This window comes from Abrus precatorius, unplaced genomic scaffold (assembly GCF_003935025.1).
Source record: "Abrus precatorius isolate BTA unplaced genomic scaffold, Abrus_2018 Scaffold10, whole genome shotgun sequence".
NCBI lineage: Eukaryota > Viridiplantae > Streptophyta > Magnoliopsida > Fabales > Fabaceae > Abrus > Abrus precatorius.
The window spans coordinates 15,624,533-15,644,584 of NW_020874292.1; the positions used below are offsets into that span (position 1 = coordinate 15,624,533).

The 20,052-nt window shown below is 37.8% G+C and overlaps 1 pseudogene; it reads left to right on the forward strand.

Moving 5' to 3' along the window:
• The window catches only part of LOC113851955, a 33,546-nt pseudogene extending 14,467 nt beyond the window's left edge, over positions 1 to 19,079 (forward strand).
• The last annotated feature ends 973 nt before the right edge of the window (positions 19,080 to 20,052 follow it).

Below are 20,052 nucleotides of genomic sequence, written 5' to 3' on the forward strand. Positions count from 1 at the left end.
TGAGTTGGCTTCTATGGTAAAAGAGTTGGCATCCATCCAAAAGAATTCTGCTGCATATACACCTCTACCTCCATCCATTCCAGCCATGCTTTGTGGGATTTATTCATCTACGGATCACTTCACTGATAGTTGCCCCACATTGCAAGAAACTAAATCTTCGAAAGGTAATCCTTAAGCTTATGCTCCTAATATTTATGCTAATAAATTTCCTTTTCAGCAGCTGCAACAACAACAAAGCTGGGATTTATCTTCTAATAGATATAATCCCGGTTGGAGGAACCATCCTAACTTAAGGTGGGGAGGAAATGCACAACATCAAGGCTCTAACCAACCAACCAACAACCATTTCTAACCATATCAAGCTGGACAAAGCAAGCCATATTCAGCCCAGCAACATCACCATCCATCATCTTCATCTCAACAGCACCATCAAGCATCCCCTTCACTAGCTCCTGCACCTCAAAAGAGTGAGTCATCCTTGGAAGACCTTGTGAAGCAACTCACTATGAATAATCTTAATTTCCAGCAACAGAGTCAGGTTTTCCAATAACAGACTCAAGCAAGTATTAAGACCTTGGAGAATCAAATGGGTCAACTTGCTTCATCCCTGAATCAACTTCAATCTCAAGGTTCAAGCAAGCTCCCTGCACAAACTGTAACAAACCCAAAGAATGTGAGTGTTATTACCTTGAGATCTGGTAAGGTGATGCAAGATCCAGAAATGCCTAAGGAGAAAGATCCTAGTTGCACTTTAGCTGCAGAAGGTGAAGGAGGAGAGATTAAGAGCCAAGAGCAGCCTGCACCTATGCCCACACCATGTCAACCAAAAGTGTTAGACAAAGAGGAGAGGTCCATTCCTATTCCCTTCCCTCAAAGAATGGTTCAGCCCAGCAAGAAGCAAGAGGAGGTTGACAAAGAAATTCTAGATACTTTCAGAAAGGTTGCAGTCAATATCCCTTTGTTAGATGCTATCAAGCAAATCCCAAAGTACGCCAAATTCCTTAAGGACTTGTGCACTTATAGAAGGCGGCTAAAGGGCAATCAAAGAGTGAACATGGGGAGGAATGTATCAGCCCTTTTTGAGAGGCAGAAAACTTCCATGCCTGAGAAATGCAAAAATCCAGGGATGTTTACTATTCCCTGCATTATAGGCAACAATAGGATAGATAATGCCATGCTTGACTTAGGTGCATCTATTAATGTTATGCCTTTATCTATCTTCACATCTTTGTCTCTTGGACCATTGTAGCCCACAGGTGTCATCTTCCAGTTAGCAAATAGGAGCACCACTAATCCAGTCGGCCTTGTGGAGGATGTTCTAGTGAGAGTGAATGACTTGATCTTTCCTGCTGAATTCTACATCTTGGACATGCAAGAAGAAGAGCCAATAAAAGGAGCTGCACTAATCATCTTAGGGAGGCCATTTTTGAAGACGGCCAGGACCAAAATTGATGTGCATGCTGAAACTCTCACTATGGAGTTTGGAGAGAGTGTGGTTCGCTTCAACATACTAGATGCTATGAAGCACTCACCTGAGGAGTATTCAGTTTTCCACATTGATGTTCTTGATAGATGATAATTTTGTTGAATTTTTAGGAGACTCCTTCATTGATTTTTCTAATTGTGTAGATACCATAGATACTAAAATTTGTGAATATTGTACTAATTCATCTTTGTGTGATATTTGTATTGCTGATTTTCTGGATTTAGATTTTGCAACTTCTGACATTAATGACATTGAAAAATCGAAAGGGATAGAATGTGGTTCATTGAGTACAGCAAGTATAATTGAATCTAACCCTTGTGGTTTAAATGTTACAGAAATCATTTCAAATGAAAGTGCTAAAGCACTGCCTTCATTTTAGCAGCCTCCTACCTTGGAGCTTAAGCCCCTGCCTGAGCATTTAAAATAAGCTTATTTGGAAGCAGGTGAGAAGCTCCCTGTGATCATATCCACTAAGCTTGATAAGGACCAAGAGGAGCAGTTGCTTGATGTGATTCAAAAGCATAGAAAGGCTATTGAATAGACCTTAGCTGACATCCTTGGAATCAACCTTTCCCTGTGCATGCACCAGATTTTGTTGGAAGAAGGATCTAAGCCAGTGAGACAGCCCCAAATAAGGGTAAATTTGATCATATTGGAGGTGGTGAATAAGGAGATCACCAAACTACTCCAGGCAGGCATCATCTACCCGATATCAGATAGCACATGGGTGAGCCCGGTGTAGGTGATGCCTAAAAAGTCAGGGATTACAGTGGTGAAGATTGAGAAGGATGAGCTCTTGTCCACTAGAGTGCAGAATAGCTGGAGAGTCTGTATTGATTATAGAAGGCTCAACCAGGCGACCAGGAAAGACCATTTTCCTCTACCTTTCATAGATCAGATGCTGGAGCGCCTGGCAGGTAAGTCTCACTACTGTTTCCTAGATGGATTCTCAGGTTATTTTTAAATATGCATAGCTCCTGAGGATCAGGAGAAGACCACTTTTACATGCCCATTTGGTACATTTGCATATAGGAGAATGTCATTCGGGCTTTGCAATGCTCCCGGTACATTTTAAAGATGCATGTTGAGCATATTTTCTGATTTGGTTGAGCATTGTATTAAAGTATTCATGGATGACTTCACTGTATATGGGTCATCATTTTCTGCATGCTTAGGAAACTTGGATAGAGTTTTACAAAGATGTATAGAGACTAACCTTGTTCTGAACTTTGAGAAATGCCATTTTATGGTTAGGCAGGGGGTAGTCTTAGGCCATATAATATCTGAGAAGGGAATTGAGGTAGATCCTGCTAAGCTTAATGTCTTTCTTACCCTTCTTGTGTGCGAGAGGTGCGTGCATTTCTTGGCCATGCAGGTTTCTACAAGAGCTTTATCAAGGATTTTTCCAAGATAGCCCTTCCTCTCTCCAAGTTACTGCAGAAAGATATTGATTTTAAGTTTGGAGCCAAGTGCAAAGAGGCATTTGATTGCCTTAAAACAGCTTTGACCACAACCCCCATCATTCAGCCACCAAACTGGACACTTCCATTTGAGCTCATGTGTGATGCATCCAATTTTTCTGTGGGTGTTGTCTTAGCACAGAGGTTTGGTAAGGATCCATATGTCATTTATTATGCATCTAGGACTTTGGATCTTGCACAGTGTAACTATACCACAACTGAAAAGGAACTATTGGCCATAGTATTTGCTTTGGATAAATTTAGATCATACTTGCTAGTGTCAAAAGTTGTGGTGTTTACTGATCATTCTGCTCTTAAGTTCCTTTTGAAAAAGATAGATTCGAAGTCAAGGTTAATAAGGTGGATGCTTTGACTTCAAGAATTTGATGTGGAGATAAAGGATAGAAGTGGAGCACAAAATTTGGTGGTAGATCATTTGAGCAGGATAGAGGGAGTCGCTGAACTCACTCCTCTAAAAGATGATTTCCCTAATGAGTAACTATTAGAGTTGTGTACTTCAAAGTTGCCATGGTTTGCTGATATTGTAAATTTTTAGTTGCAGGAGTTTTTCCAGCAAATGCACCAAAGAGTAAAAAGGAAAAGATCAAGAATGATGCCAAGCATTACCTCTGGGATGACCCCTATTTGTGGAAGTTCTGTAGTGATCACATGATTAGGAGGTGCGTTCCTAAGGAAGAAACTGCATCAGTTTTGCATTTCTGCCATGCATCCACTGTAGGAGGCCACCTTGGGCCCCAAGGACTTTAAGGAAAGTACTGGGTGCAGGTTTTTATTGGCCTACAATCTTCAAGGACTCTTGGCAAGTATGTTCTACATGTAAGAAATGCCAAAGAACTGGAGGGGTAATCACCTTGAAGCATGAAATGCCTCAACAATCCATTTTATACTGTGATGTATTCGACGTTTGGGGAATAGACTTCATGGGTCCTTTTCCTCCTTCCTTTGGTTTCTTATATATTTTGCTTGTTGTAGACTATGTCTCTAAGTGGGTAGAGGCTAAGCCCACAAGAACTAATGATTCAAGAGTAGCTGCAGATTTTGTGCGTACTCATTTGTTTTGTAGGTTTGGAGTACCTTAAGCTTTGATTAGTGACCAAGGTACCCACTTCTACAATAGAACCATTAAGACTCTACTGAGAAAGTATGGAGTAGTGCACAAAGTATCTACACCTTATCACCCCCAAACCAAAGGGTAGGCTGAGCTCTCCAATAGAGAAATTAAGAAGATTTTGGAAAGGATTGTTCAGCCAAATAGGAAAGACTAGAGCAAGCGTCTTGATGATGCTCTTTGGGCTCATAGAACAGCATACAAGGCTCCTTTGGGAATGTCACCTTACAAAATTATCTATGGAAAGCCTGCCACCTCCCAGTAGAAGTAGAACATCGTGCTTATTAGGCAGTGCGAGCCTGCAATATGGACATAGACAAAGCTGGAGAACAAAGGAAATTGCACTTGCAAGAATTAGAAGAACTTCGCCTTGAATCATATGAAAACTCCAGAATTTATAAGGAGAAAAAAAAGGCCTTTCATGATGGAAAAATAACAAGGAAGGAGTTTTTCATAGGTCCAAAGGTTTTGTTGTTCAATTCTCGTTTGAAGCTTATGCCTGGAAAACTCAGATCTAGGTGGATCGGACCTTTCATTGTGACCACCATTTCTCCCTATGGAGCAGTAGAAGTAAAAAGTGAATCCACAAACAAGGTTTTTAAAGTGAATGGCCATCACCTAAAGCCTTTCCATGGGATTCGTACACTTGAGGCTAATGTGGAGGAAGTTTCCCTAGATCAACCTCCAGCTGCTCTTGATTCTTTAGTTATTTTGGAGTGAGAGCTCTATAAAACGTCAAGCTAGTGACTTTAAAGAAGCGCTTTGTGAGAGGCAACTCACAGTTTTCATAGCACTTTCTAGCTCTCTTTTGATTTTAATAAGCATTCTTTCATTTGAGCTGTGTTACTAGTCATGTTGTTTAGTTCATGCTGCACAAACATTTTGTTCAACACTTGACTCATTATTTGATTGATGATTTGTTCATAATTTTTGTAGAGGAAAAATTGTTGTATTTGGACTCAATTTATGCATATATTCATGGAAGTCCAAGTAGAGAGGGAGGAATAATCATTTCCATGGCACCAAGCATTCACTTTAAAAAGAATTTTGAAGTTTACCATGAATGTAATCACTTTCCCAAGCCATAGTGGTCACTTTCCACCAAGGTATGTGACTTTACTCTCTGTAGTTCTCACTTTCAATTTCCATAGTGACCACTTTGAAGGCTTTTAAATTCATTGGTCTGCGCGTAACTACTATGAAAGTTCATAGTAGCCAAGCGCAGCACTCTAGGAATATACACATGAAGGGCACCTCTGTAGTGGTCACTTTGAACTTTCATAGTAACCACTATAGAAACCATTTTTGAACATTTGATGCGCGTAGTTACAATTAAAGTTCATAGAACCATGCGCACCCCATTTTTGCTAAAACCCTTGTGCGTGACTACTATGATTCTTGAGAGTAACCACGCCCAACATTTTTATATAAATAGGGCCCCTTTCACGTTCACTCTCACTCTTCATTTCTGATAAATTTTCACTCTTCTTCCAATTTCCTGAGCACCCACTCCCTCGAATTCAATTCCTTCCATTTGAACGTCAATTCCCTGTACTTTTGCACTTGATTTGAACTCCAATCCAGGTAATTTCCTCTTCCTCACTCTCTGTGTTAGGGTTCTTCATTTTTTCAATTCAGGATCTTTTATTAGAACCAATTTTAGTTGAAATTACTGGTTAGAATCAGTTTCTGCAGGGATAATTACATGAATTTAAGTTAGTAGGGTGATTAATTTGATTCTGTGCGTGCAAATTGTCATGCTTGAACCCTAGGGTAGCTACTTTCATAATTCGTAGTGATTACTCTGTATGTAATGCTGAAATTCTGCTTCCCCTAGGTTCATTTTAGTCTGGAATGTGATTTCTATGCATTGAAATTCCAATTCTCATGATTAGAAATCACTTTGCATTTTTCCTTGTAAATTTGTGTTTTTGCTCTGGAGTAGTCACTATCAACATTCATAGTAACTACTCTTTGTGAATATATTGTGTTCTGCTCATTTCATACACTCATTGCTGATCTGATTCAGTTGCACCACCATGTAATTACATTTTCACTCACTCCTTGTTCTGAATTCTAGAAATTTGATTTGAAATTAGACCCATGTTGCTGCACATGCTTTTTACCTTAGCTGATCTAGTGGAATTCATCCTATGCATAGTTGTTCTCTGCATTTTACATGTCACAGCTTGATTCAGAAGTTAGGAATTCGTTTGTTGAATCCAAATGCACACTGTGTTTAAATTTTCCAGACCATCAAATAAACCTCTTTTGGAGACCACGATTCACTATATGACATGTGCTTTTTTGCATTTTAAACACATGAATTATGGGTTTCATTTTGAAACTGTTTTTGCTGTCATAGTAGTTACCTGCCAACATATAGTGATCACTTTACTGGACCTAATTTGTTGCTTGAATTTGCAAGTGTTATGTGTGTATATGTTATTTTCTTGCTGCTGAACTTCACTGAAAGTGTCCACTTTCATAGTGGTCACTTTTATCATTTCAATATTGCAAAAACTGGCATAATTCACTACATAGTGATCACTCTGCATGTGCCTAACTGTCTGCTCTTTCACTGTCAAAGTAGTTACTATCAACTAGCATAGTAGTTACTTTTGTATGCAGAACTACTCTAATTTGCCTCAAATTTTCTCTGATTCATGCACATTTGCTGTGGAATTATGCACACATATTACCTCTGCATTTTGTCATGCTTTATTGCCAAAGTAACTACTTTCATTCATTATAGTAGCTACTTTCTTATGCAACAGTGTTGTAAATTGCTTGCATTTTCTCTCTTTCATTTCCAAATGGTGTGCAATTCTTGCTACATGGTTAAATCTGCATTATTACTCATTTATCTCTTTTTTCTATGTGTAGATTAATGGCCAACACTCCTAGAAAGAATGAACCCAGGGCCAAAAGGGCCAAGACAGCTGCTGCTTCTTCATCTAGGCCTCAGCCTGCACATGATCCCAGATTTAGGTCCCTGGCTCATGAGAATTTCTTCAAAGCAAATATTCTCAGGCGACACATTGTCCAGGACAGGACTTTCGACCTGCAAAACGGGACCTACCCTCAATTTGAGCAGGAAATCCAGAAAAAGGGGTGGGATTTGTTCACTACATGTGATGGGCATGGGTGGAAGGACATCTCCCAGGAGTTCTATGCCAATGCCTTCAGGGTTAAGGGAGATGATTTCCCCTACAGGCACTCCATGGTCAGAGGCAAGGTGATAGACTTCAACCCTGCCAACATCCAGAAGATCCTCAACATTCCTCTTCCTGAAAAGAGGCCTGGACAGCTGGACTACACTACTTTCAGCTACTTGGAGGAAAAGGACTACAAGCCAATCCTTCAAGCAATATGCAAGGCTGGAGAGAACTGGAAATTTGACATGAAGCTCCAGCCCAAGAATTTGACTACAAAGCACCTCCTTCCACTTGCCAAAGTCTAGAGCATCTTCATCCTGAGCTCCTTCATGCCAGTCATGCATTCATCTACCCTGGCAGTGAAGAGAGCAGAGCTAGTTTATGCTATCATGACATGTGTAACGCCCCAATTCTCCTGATTTAGCTAGCGACCCTTGAATTGTACTTACTTGCTTATTCTGGTTCATTAGTATCGGAATAATTAGATAGAGGTTAAATTATTTTATTTTGATAGAATATTGATTTATTTCTAAGTTCGATATTTTAGGGTAACTGCATGCAATATATGGTTTCAATATCGTCCAAGGATTTCTTTGAGTATGTTCAGCTATACTGTCTGCAATGCCCTTGATAATTTTATCCGGAAAAGTTAAATGTTTTTCTTATTTAAAAAATTGTCAAATCAAAATTATCCGCCTTGACAAATGTGAGATTTTGTAATCATTGCTAAGATTTTGTAATCATTCCTTAGCCATCGAAATTCTGCACGGAATCTCACAAAATCTAGTAATCATTACTGTAAAGATTTCCAAATCTAGTATCGGCCACTAGAATTTCATGCAAAAAGATTCTTGCCTCCTGATTTGTAGACATAATTATTCCAGAACTTTCTTGTCTTGTCTTCTAAAAGGCCGGCATTATGATTACTTTAATTAAATGCTTTTCTTGAAATTTGCACTATGTCAAATGTCCCTTCAAAAGTCAATCTCGTCACATCAAATTCTTCGTCGGCCAATCACATTGCATGCATTTGCTGCCTAGAATCTAGCCTTTGGAATTTTGTGCAATTCTTGGAATATTCTACTCCAAACCGTGTGCATGTAGCCTCCGCATTCCTCCATGCATTTTGCTTGCGAAAATGTATTTACTTAACTTGCAAGTTTGCAAATAGAATTCACTATTCATGCACAAAAACCGTGGCACCCTTATTATTCAAGTTTTTCACCAAATTTCACTTCCAAATTGCTTCAAATCAATTTTGTGCAGTTTTGGCATTTGAATCTTGTCCCACAAGTCCAAACCATGAGCATTAAGTTACATTTGGCAAAGGAAAATTTAACACTTCATATAAATAGGTCAAGCTACCTTATTTCCTCTCTTTTTTTCACTCTAAAAACCATGAGCCTCCCACTCTTTCTCTCAAAATTCTTTCAAGTTCCCATTCTCTCCATTTTTTTCAAAGAAACTGAGACCCTCTCTCCCTAAATCCCTTCAAAAGTTCTCATTTTCTCAACCTTTCAAGACAAGCCAAGGAGCTCCAAGCTTTCACCCTTGCATTCTCTTGCTTGATTCTTCAAAACCATGACCATTCCTTCAAGGAGGTAAGCTTTCTCATCCTTTTCCTTCTTTGATTTGAAGAACCATGGAAGCCTAACACCAAAAGCTCCTAAAACTTCCTTTTTCACTTTGATCTTAACCATTTTGAAGCTTTTCCCCTTTTCTCTTCAAAGAACTAAGGAAGACAACCTAACTAAGAGGAGAAAGATTGAAGTTTGAAACTCATCCTCTCGGTCCAGCACCTTTCTTTTGAAGAACCAGCCAAGATTAACTCCTTTTGCTCTCAAATTTTAGACACATTCAAGGCAAGGGGGAGTTCTCACCATAGATGTGTTTGCATGTCCCTTTCTTGGCTGTTTTTGCTTATTTTCCCTTTGAAAAATAGTGTATATTGGACTGCATGTTTGAAGAACTTCAAATCTGAACTTGCATGTTAAATTTTATCTGAAAAGTGTGTGGATTTCCTTGTTTGCATGCCTCGGTTACATTTTAAAGAGTTTGATTCCACTTTTAATCAACTTTGTTCCTTAAAAGCTTGAAACTTTGATGTGGATTTTCCCTTGTGCATGTCTCGATTTTTATGTTCCTTTGGTGCAATCCTTGAATTAATGATAATTCTTCCTTGAAACCATGAACCGTAAACTTGATTAACATATCCTTTCACTTGCATGTTAAATTTTAACCATGAAATGCTTTGGATCCCTTTGTGCATGCCTCAAATTCACCTTTATTTGGCTGGATTCTTTGTTTGAAATGTTGATTGACCCTTGTATCCAATAAACCATGGATTTGCATGTGAAATGGAAGCCATTGCATATTGATTTCAGCCCCTAAGTGTTTTGATTTTCTCTTGGAAGTTTGAATGTCACTTGGAAATGTTGCCCCTGCACTTGGACGATGAAACTATGATATTGCATGTTAATTTCCTTTGTTTTACCTATTTTTAACTTGATGGAAATTTAGTGGAAAGGCTGGACAGATTTGATTTTTCATGTAAAGACTAGAATGTTGTACTTAAAGTTCAAAAAAATTTGTTTAAGGAAAGTTAGTAAAATTATAAAGGGAAGTCACACAAAAAGAAAAGGTAATTGTGGTGGAAAATATTAATTTTTGGACACTCAAACCATATGAAAAAAATTGAACTACACTTTAGAATTTGAAAACCGTGCTAGATTTGGTATGATTTGCATGAAAATGGTTACTTGCTAGTTTGGATGATGGATGATTGAATTGATTGTGATGTATGTTTCCACTTGGTTTAAAAATTTTCATGCATGTGGTGCTTTGGGAATTTGTGGTGGACAAGAAAGTGAGAACTATTCACTCTCGATTTTGATGATAAGGAATCCTAAAAGTTATACTTTAAATTGTGTTAATTTTGATGAAATATGAGTGATAAGGATTGTATAATGATAGGGTGCGCTTGCTGTTTGCACCTGGATCCCTGAGTATTAAGATGAATCATGCATCATGTTCATTGCATTATATAAGGAATAAAAGGGGAAAATCAAGTGCAACCCTTTTTGATGAAAAGTTTACCCAAACTAAAAAGATAGTAATTAAAGGTTTGGAGATGGTAATTAAGGGTTTAGACATAGTAGTTAATTTATAAAAGTCATTCTTGGAAAGATCTCACTATTAGCTACTTAATATTAATAGGTATGAGGACTTAATATTAATAAACCTAAAGAGAGCTAGAACTAAACTAAGTAACCTTGAATTAAATAGGTAGTCGGGAATCAATACAAGTAATTAGAAAATAAATAAATAGAAAAACCAGAGAGAAAGAGGGAAAGTGGAAACAAGTCATATCTAAATAGGAAGTAGTATAGTTAATAACGATGGAAATGATAAAATGAGTGATGGTGATATAGTAAATTATTATAATGGAATTGGATGAGGAAAATCTGAGTGGATTATGTCAAAATTATTGAAATTTATGTGTTGAGAAATAGTGGATGTGTATTGATGGGATTTGAAGCTTGTATGTAATTCCTAAACCTTGTTGTTTAACAAAGTTATGCTGGATGAGAAAGTGAATAATGATTGAGCAGGCCTTGTGAGGGCTTTGATTCTGTGCTTTGAATTCCATGTGATCCAAGATTGAGAAAACATTGGGGAGAGAAAAGAAAATCATGCTCCATGCATCATAACATTTCTTTGGAACGACTTAATGGCATAACAGAGGCACAGCTGTAAGTATTGGAGGTTCGGTCCTGAGTAGACCTACGGGGGTGGCGAAAGGGGGAACAGTCGACCTAGATGGCGCAGCAGAGCTCTCTGTGGCCGGGTCGTGACCCTACTTGCAAGCCTTAGCCAAGCTCGACAAGAACTCCACATCCTAGGGTCGTTGAGGTCCATTCCCGAAGAGACCCAGTTTAGGGCCAGCACCAGTTTGGGTGTTTTTGAATAATGATATAAATTCTTTTCTGTGCAATTGTGATGCAGGGAATGGAGTCTTCTGATCCCACACGACTTGGATATGAAATTGTTAACTCTACACTAAATGTTGGGCAAGTCGCTGGCAGTAGAGTAAGGGATCCCCATGCATACCATATGCATTAAAACGAAAATTTGAGGGATGGATAGCGAGGAAAGAAACTTGCATTCATGCATCATGTGCATTATTAGTTTGATGAACCTAGGAATTATCTCTGAGAAGTATGAACTAACTTATATTGTATCGATGTTTGTTTTGAGATTGGATAACGATGTGGTTTGGGTGATGGTGTGAAAAGCCACCTTCCTTGGGGTACGGCTATTGAATGTTTGTTTGTGTTTGGAGAACTCACCCCTGTTTGTGTGTGTTGTTGTACTTTTGTATATGCCTTATACAGATGACCAGCTTCCGAGTGAAGGTATGGATCCTGCCATCTGAGGAGGACATTTGGGTGTTCAATGCGGCAGCACAGCAAAGCATCTTCCATGGAATGGCACGAGTGATTCATGGACAAGATGTCAGACACTCATGGACCACCCACTTTATGGTTGACACCCCCATCGAGCTTGTTTTCTCCACCCCACCTGGAGATTCTCACCTACCTTATCTTGCACTTGCAGCTACTCCTTCTCCCATGTCTGTTGATCCCCGTACTCCCAATTCTAGACCAGTACCTGCATTTGTACCATTCCCTACTGAGGATCCTACTCTACCCCCTGTGGCCACTAAGAGAGATGTCCATATGGCAGAACCCTCAGTGAGGAATGATGATGTACTGCCCCACATGCTCCCTACTTACCCAAACCCTCAGTGAGGACACTGCTTCCTCTTGCTCTGCTTCTCCGACATCTTCTAAGGAGTCTGATCCCATTGAGGATTATTCACCTTATGAGTGATGTTTGTTTTTGTTTCTGTCCTAGTGGGACTGCTCGTAGGGCGTTTGGTTTACTTATGTTGTAATTCTATTTGATGGATTGGGTTAATGTTTGTTGCTCTCGACGCTATCTGAATACTTTATTATTTCTGCCAAACTGATGTTTAATACCTTGAGGTACCTTTATGGCATGAGTTATGTTTGTCTTTATCCTACTGTGTGGTTGAAATTGGAAAGTGAAATGATGATTGTCTATGGAATACAGAATATTATTTGTATGATTAAAACTCTCTATGAAGAGAGAGATTATGTTCGTACTTGAAAAAAAAAAAATCCTGCTATTTTTTTTAGGCGTCACAACAAGGATGCCCATCCATGTTAGAGATGTTATTAGCAATGCCATCATAGAGATCCTAGCTAGGAAGAAGGATTCTATGGGTTTTTCCTCCATCATCACTATGCTCTGCCAGGATGCTGGAGTTGACTTTGGGGAGTATCAGCAGAAAATCAGAGCAGCACCCTGCATCACCACAGCTATGGTGAAGGAGCTGTTTAAAGCTAAGAAGAGCTCAGCCCAGAAATGCCTCCCCAAGTTGCAGGGAAGAAAGGCTTCCCTTCCAAAATGAAGGACCAGCTGAAAGAAATAGCTCTGCGACAAGATGCTATACATGCTGGTCAGAAGGCTACTCTGACCCTCACAGAGACTATGTTGCTCAATATAGGAAAAGAGGTGGGGATGACTGCTGACCAGATCTACTATGCCCCCACCTTCTCAGCCCCTTATCTTCGAGCAGTAGTTCAGAATGATCTTCTGCCTTTCACACCTACAGCAGAAGAGGAGGAGGAAGAGGAAGATAGCAGCTTAGAGGGAGAGCCAGTACCAGACCCAGCAGCAGCAGTAGAGGAGCAGGATGATGAGGACACCGATACTGATGCAGCTGATGATGACCTCTCCTCCAGCTCTGATGAGGATGAATCTAGCTTAAAATTTCTATTTCTGTTATTTATTTACCCTTCACTTTCATTGTACATATTTTTTTCAGCTAATTTCTCTGTAATTAGTACACTTTTCCATTTATTTTCCCTGCCTTTAATTTTCCTTTATTGCTTCTACTCTGAACAACAACTTAACTCTTTTATGCTATATATATATATATATATTATCTGAGTTTGAGTTATTTTGTTCTACTGGTGCTGAATTTATTGTCTCTTTGTGCAGAGAATGCCCTCAGTTCCATCAAGACGAGCATCATTTTTTTTGCCCATGAGTTGAGGCACTATCATTCATGAAAAAGGAGTAAAGTTCTTTGCCTCTATTTCATATACTCTTAACCTCATTTTTCCTGCACAATTATACATCAAAATACAAAAATATATCTTTGTTCTTTTTCTTTTTCATTGAATCCAATTTTGTAATTCCAATGCTAGACTCTTACTGCAATTTTCATTCAATTTATGAACACACTCTACTTTTGTAAATAATTTTCTCTCCATGCCATTCTGAATATCTTTTCTTGCAAGGTGAATTATCCTCACATGATGTTAAGTAATTATCACCATTTTTACCATGGTAGAGAATTGAGCCCCTAATTTCCTTTCTGTGTGTATGTTCCATGTAATTTTGCATCTATCTTCTAGAACTTGCCCTGTTTCTTAGTTGAATATGCATTATGTAATTTTTATCTAGATGATTGAGGCCTCCTTTACACACATACACACCCACTCACCATTGCCCACCTTTGCACCTTATTGCATTACATTCCCTTCTTTTGCCAAACTTAGTTTGCCAAAACATTTTTCCTTCCATAAAGAACGTATTTCTTTTGAGTAACATCAAGAGTGAATGCAAATACTAAGTTTGGGGTGTTGATTTTGACGGTAGTTGCTTGAGGACAAGCAACCTCTCAAGTTTGGGGTGGTGGATATCATACATGTTACTAATACATGTCCAAAAAAAAAAGAAAAAGAAAGAGTGGTTGCCAAAGTCCAATAAATCATAAAAGAAAGAATGAAAAAGTAAAGAAAATAAAATGAAGCAAGGTCCAAGAGATGGAAGAGATCTTCACATAATGAAAAATGATGAAAAACAAGGTAAAAAAATGCTTGAACCTCTTAGGCTACCTTATTTGATGCATTTCATTCTAATTGTTGTATTCACTTACTCAAAAGGATTCCCTTATCTTGAAAACCTACTTGAGCTTTTGACCCTCCTTGATCAAATTGAACCTTACCTATCCCTATTTGTGACCAACCAAGTCCTTTTGATAAGTAAATCATTGTATTAAGGCAAAGGAGATTGAGAATATGGGCAAGCATATGGTAGGGTAGAGCAATTTGCATGTATTGAAAGAAAATACCTAGCCTGAAACACTGACGAGTGAAGAGTGAAACACCACCTTGTGAGCTAGATAATTTCTTTGCACTGTGTGAAGTATGATGAACCTTGTTGAATTTTTGTTTCACTTTCAAAGTTCATAGTGACAACTACAGCAAGCCACTTCCAGCAAATGGACCAAAGTGATCACTTTCAAAGCTTAAAGTGAAAACTATAGTAGCCTAGAATCTACTAAACCTGCGCGTGGTTACTATGAAAGTTCATAGTAATCACTCCAGAGCATGCAGAATTGAAGGCGCTACGCGTAGTTACTATCAAAGTTCATAGTGACAACTCCAAAGAGTCCAAAATGTCCCAGTGCTGCGCGTGGTTACTATGAAACTTTCGTAGTAATCACTCCAGAGAGGAAAAACCCAACTGATGCTGCACGTGTTTACTATGAAAAAATGAAATTAATTACTTTGGAGGGCACCAGCTTTAGTATAAATAGATTTTTACCAAATTAGGGTAGGGAGTTCTTACACTTTTTGAACCTTTTCTCTTCTTTACTAAATTTAGGACATTTTCCAGAGCTTAGGGCAACCTTGGGTGACAGCCAAGGGTCTAACCTAGGGTTTGGTTTCTCATTTCTCTTGCTTTTACATTAATGTTAATGAGTTTTCTGCATTTCCCAACTGCGTCTTTTACCCCCATTTCCATGAAGGGCTAAATTTTGTGTAATCCTTAGTAAGTTTGCATGGGTTCTTGAGTTCCTTGATTTTAATGATAATATAATTTCTTTCTTTTCATGAATTACTTCTTCCTTGTCTCTTGAATTGAATTAATGGTGAATGAGGGGAGTATTGCTTAATTAACCCTAATTAGTTTAAAGGAGATTCTAAACTAGGGATTGCTTAATCCTATGTTTAATTCTAAGGTTGCGTAACTTTGGGATGAGAGATTAGAGCCTAGCAAATTGCGTGATTTTTTAGGACAATAAGGTTGATTTTCGCTTGTTAAATTAACCTAATTGATGGGAGAGAGGATGAATGTTAAATCTTGAGTGAAATAAGGATAGAATCTTTGTGGATGAACTAAGGATTGTTGTTTTCTATTGTTTGAATTAATTAAACTTGTTAGCTCATTGCTCTTTATTTTGATTTGAAACCACAAAACCCCCCATTTTAATTGTTTGTTCAATTAATGCCTTCAACATGTTTAATGAAGATTAATAGCCAATGTTCACGGGAGACAATCTAGGGTAACCTTAGTACTACATGAATTTGTTTAAATTTTGATGAGGATTTGCGACAAATCTTTTAAACACTCAAAAGGAAAAACACCGTCATCAGTCTTGCTAGTTTTTATAGGAGGTTTGTAAAGGATTTTAGTACCATTGTTGAACCTCTAAATGAACTAGTTAAGAAGCATGTAGAATTTAAATGGGGAGAGAAACAAGAGAAAGCATTTTCTGTCCTAAAAGAGAAATTAACCCATGCACCCATACTTTCATTGCCTAATTTTGCTAAATCCTTTGAACTTGAATGTGATGCATCTGGAGTAGGGATGGAGCTGTCCTAATGCAAGAGGGACACCCAATTGCATATTTTAGTGAGAAATTGAGTGGGGCTGCCCTTAGTTACCCAACATATGATAAGGAACTGTATGCATTAATTCGAGCTTTGCAAACTTGGCAACATTATCTTCTGCCTAAAGAATTTGTCATTCATAGTGACCATTTATCTTTGAAGTATTTGAAAGGGCAGGGTAAACTGAACAAGAGACATGCTAAGTGGGTGGAATTTCTTGAACAATTTCCATTTACGATCAAGCATAAGAAAGGTAATTCCAATGTGGTTGCCGATGCATTGTCACGAAGGTATGCTTTGTTTTGTATCCTTGAAACTAAATTCATTGGATTTGATCATATAAAAGACTTGTATGAGCATGATGCTGATTTCTCCCATATTTTTCATACATTTTCACATATTGCTCATGATGGGTATTTTAAGCATGATGGTTACTTATCAAGGGTAAGAGACTTTGTGTGCCTAAAAGCTCAATTAGGGACTGATGAATCCATATTTTACTAGTATTTTACAATAGTTTTTAGTGCAATTAATAAAGAAAACATGCTAGAAATAGTAGAAAACCCTTAAAAAAATAATAAAATGTTGCATGTCACTTTTGAACATAGTTATTTTAAAATTCATTGATTTTCTATGTAAAAAGTGACATTTCAAGTATGTTTTTGTAGGGAATTCTGAGCTAAGTTCATAAGGATTGGATGATCAAAGGAAAAATAGAAGAAAAGTAGCAAAAATTGGAGGAAAGAAGTTGATAATTGAAGAACAGCCTCTGAGTGATCACTTTCGCTGATGAAAGTGATCACTCTAGAACCATAAAATGGAGAAGAACTTCTGCGTAATCACTTTTGCTGGCAAAAGTGATCGTTCCAGAGAGTTGCAATGAGAAGAGCTTCTGCGTAATCACTTTTTCTGGAAAAAAGTGAGCGTTCCAGAGAGTCCTCCAAGGAGAGTAGATGCGCGTGTTCACTATTATCCACAAAAGTGAACACGCGCAAGTGGAAATGAAGAATTAGCCTCTGCGTGATTACTATTGCTGGAAAAAGTGATCACGCCAGCAGAGCGGGAATTCTATAAAAGGCAGTTAGCTCAGGAGTTTAGGAGTTTTTTGTTCATTTTTTATTTTCCATTTGTTTTTGTTGTTGAGAGAGTCAGAGAGGGAGATTGAGGACGAACACCAAGCTTCATTTCTTGAGGGATCAGATTGGAGATTGGCTTGAAGATGTTTCTTTTGTTCATTCTCTTCTTCTCTTCTCTTCTCTTCTTGTAATGTTTGCTTAAACTCTTTGTGGTTAGGAATTATGAATCTAAAATAGAAATGTTGAATTGATTTTGGATCTGAACTTTGAGTTTTGAATTGGATTGAGTGATTGATTCTGCTGTTAAAGTAGCGATTGAATGGAAATTTGATCAACTAATCATAGAGGAACTCTTATCAATGAGAATTGAATTTGTTTCTCAGATCTAAATTAATTGCCAAGGTTATTGGTTTCTTAGGGATAAGATATCTTAATCTTGCAATCTTTTGGTTTCTCAAACTTAATGCAGCATTTCATTGGATTAGATCCAAGGGATTAGAGTGATTTGATTAGATGTTAGATTCATTGAGGCAAGTGATTGTCCTTTGATTAATATAACGTGAAACTAATTGTCATTCCATCTAAATGCTTGAAAGTCCAGAACTTTATTGATTCAATATTGAAGTTTTGGTGAAACAATTTCCTAACTACTATTTCTACATATGTTTACTATATGCTTTTGTACTAACTGTTCTGTTTTACTTTCTAATTTCATTTTTGATACATTCATACCAAATCCATCTGAAATTTGTAAAGCTCAACTAATTGTGATCTTGTGAAGTGGTAATTGAGAACTTTATTCCCTGAGGACGATACTTGGAACTCAATTTGATTCTAAGATTTTTTATAACTTGCTACAACAACACTAGTATACTTGCTAGTCAGTTTACTTTCAGTGCAACAGCAGTTGTAAAAGTAACAGGGACATGCTTATTCTAGAGGCACATGAAGGGGGCTTAATGGGACACTTTGGAGTTCAAAAGACTTTGGACATTTTGCATGAGCATTTTTATTGGCCACATATGAAGCATGATGTATATAAGTTATGTGATAAGTGTCTCGTATGTAAGAAAGCTAAATCTAGAGTCATGCCACATAGTTTGTATACCCCTTTGCCTATTCCTGATTGTCCTTGGATTGATATTTCTATGGATTTTGTACTAGGTTCGTCTCGATCTAAAGGAGGAAATGACTCTATATTTGTGGTTGTTGACAGGTTTTCTAAGATGGCTCACTATATACCTTGCAAGAAAGTAGATGATGCATGTCATGTGGCTGATCTATTCTTTAAGGAATTGGTAAGACTTCATGGACTGCCAAGAAGCATTGTAAGTGATAGAGACTCTAGGTTCCTAAGTCACTTTTGGAGGACTTTATGGGGTAAGATCTACTACTTGTCATCCCCAAACAGATGGGCAAATCGACGTTGTTAATAGGACTTTGTCTATTCTCCTTAGGGCTATAATAAAGAAAAATATTAAGTCATGGGAGGAGTGTTTACCTCATGTAGAATTTGCATAAAATAGGGTTGTTCATAGCACTACTAATTGCTCTCCCTTTGAGATTGTATATGGTTTTAATCCTTTGACACCTTTGGATTTGTTCTCTTTGCCTAACATTTCTCAATTGAAGGATAAATCTGGACAAGAAAAGGCTGAGTATGTCAAGAAGTTGCATGAAAGGGTCAGGACTCAAATTAAGAAGAAAATGGAAGGGTATGCCAAACATGCTAACAAAAGAAAGAGAAAAGCAACATTTGAACCAGGTGATTGGGTATGGGTACATTTCAGAAAGGAAAGATTTTCATCAAAAAGAAAATCTAAATTGATGCCAAGAGGAGATGGACCTTTCCAAGTGCTGGCTAAGATCAATGACAATGCCTATAAAATTTAGTTGCCATTTATCTTTATATGATGCAGGTGATGAATTAACAGATTTGAGGACAAATGTTTCGAAAGAAGGAGGGAATGATGTGGACATCGGGAGTGAAGCCTAGGCCCAACTACCATAAGAAGCCCAAGATCCATTACAAGGCTTAGGAGGACCCATGACAAGAGCTAGATCTAAGAAGGCCTAAGAAGCCCTACAACACATGTTGAGCACCATGCTAGAAGCTCAACCCCAATATGAGGCCCAACACTTAAATGAAGCCCAACACTTGAATTCTAAAGTGTACACATGCATAGCCCACTTGGAATGAGGGAAGAGCCCAAAGCTTCAATATGAGATTGGAAGACTTTCTTTTATTTATTTCTTGGAATAATTTTATTTATTTTGGTACTTTGTGTAAAAACATATGATTATGCATTTTTGTCTACTATAGGATTTGAACCCATGCACTTTAGGATGTTATATGTTTACTTAACCACTGGAACATATACATCATGTTTGTGCTCATGGGATTAGTTTTCTTGCTTATATGTCAAGTCCATGTGGACTAAATTGAATTCTACTAAAACACTTGGAAATCATTAGAAAACACGCATGATTGAAATCAGATTAAAGTGAGTATTGTGCTCTGCTAGGGTTCTTCCTTGCAATCTTCGATCTTATTAAGAATTCATCCTTTCTTGTGGCGATCTCGTTGCCTTATCAAACATCGTTGTTTGTGGCGCCTTCTCTATCATATTTCCTTCCTCTTTTTCATTTAGAAGGTATAAATTTTGATTTTTCCCAATTCTGAATTTTAGGGTTCATGACATTCACTTCCAAACAAACCCCAATTTAAACCTAAAATAACTTTAATTCATATCTTATGATTTACAACTCCAAATTAAGTGATTCTTGAGCCAAAATCATAGTTCATGACGTGAACTTTCCTATCATTTTTGAAACACTCCATTCTGAGGTCTGTAGCTCGAGTTATATCATAGTCCTAGTTAGGTTTGAAATTCAAGAGGCTTAGGGTAAACCTCATCAGAGGAACTCCATGAAAGTTACTCATAGGGCTCAAAGGAAGGATTCGCCTC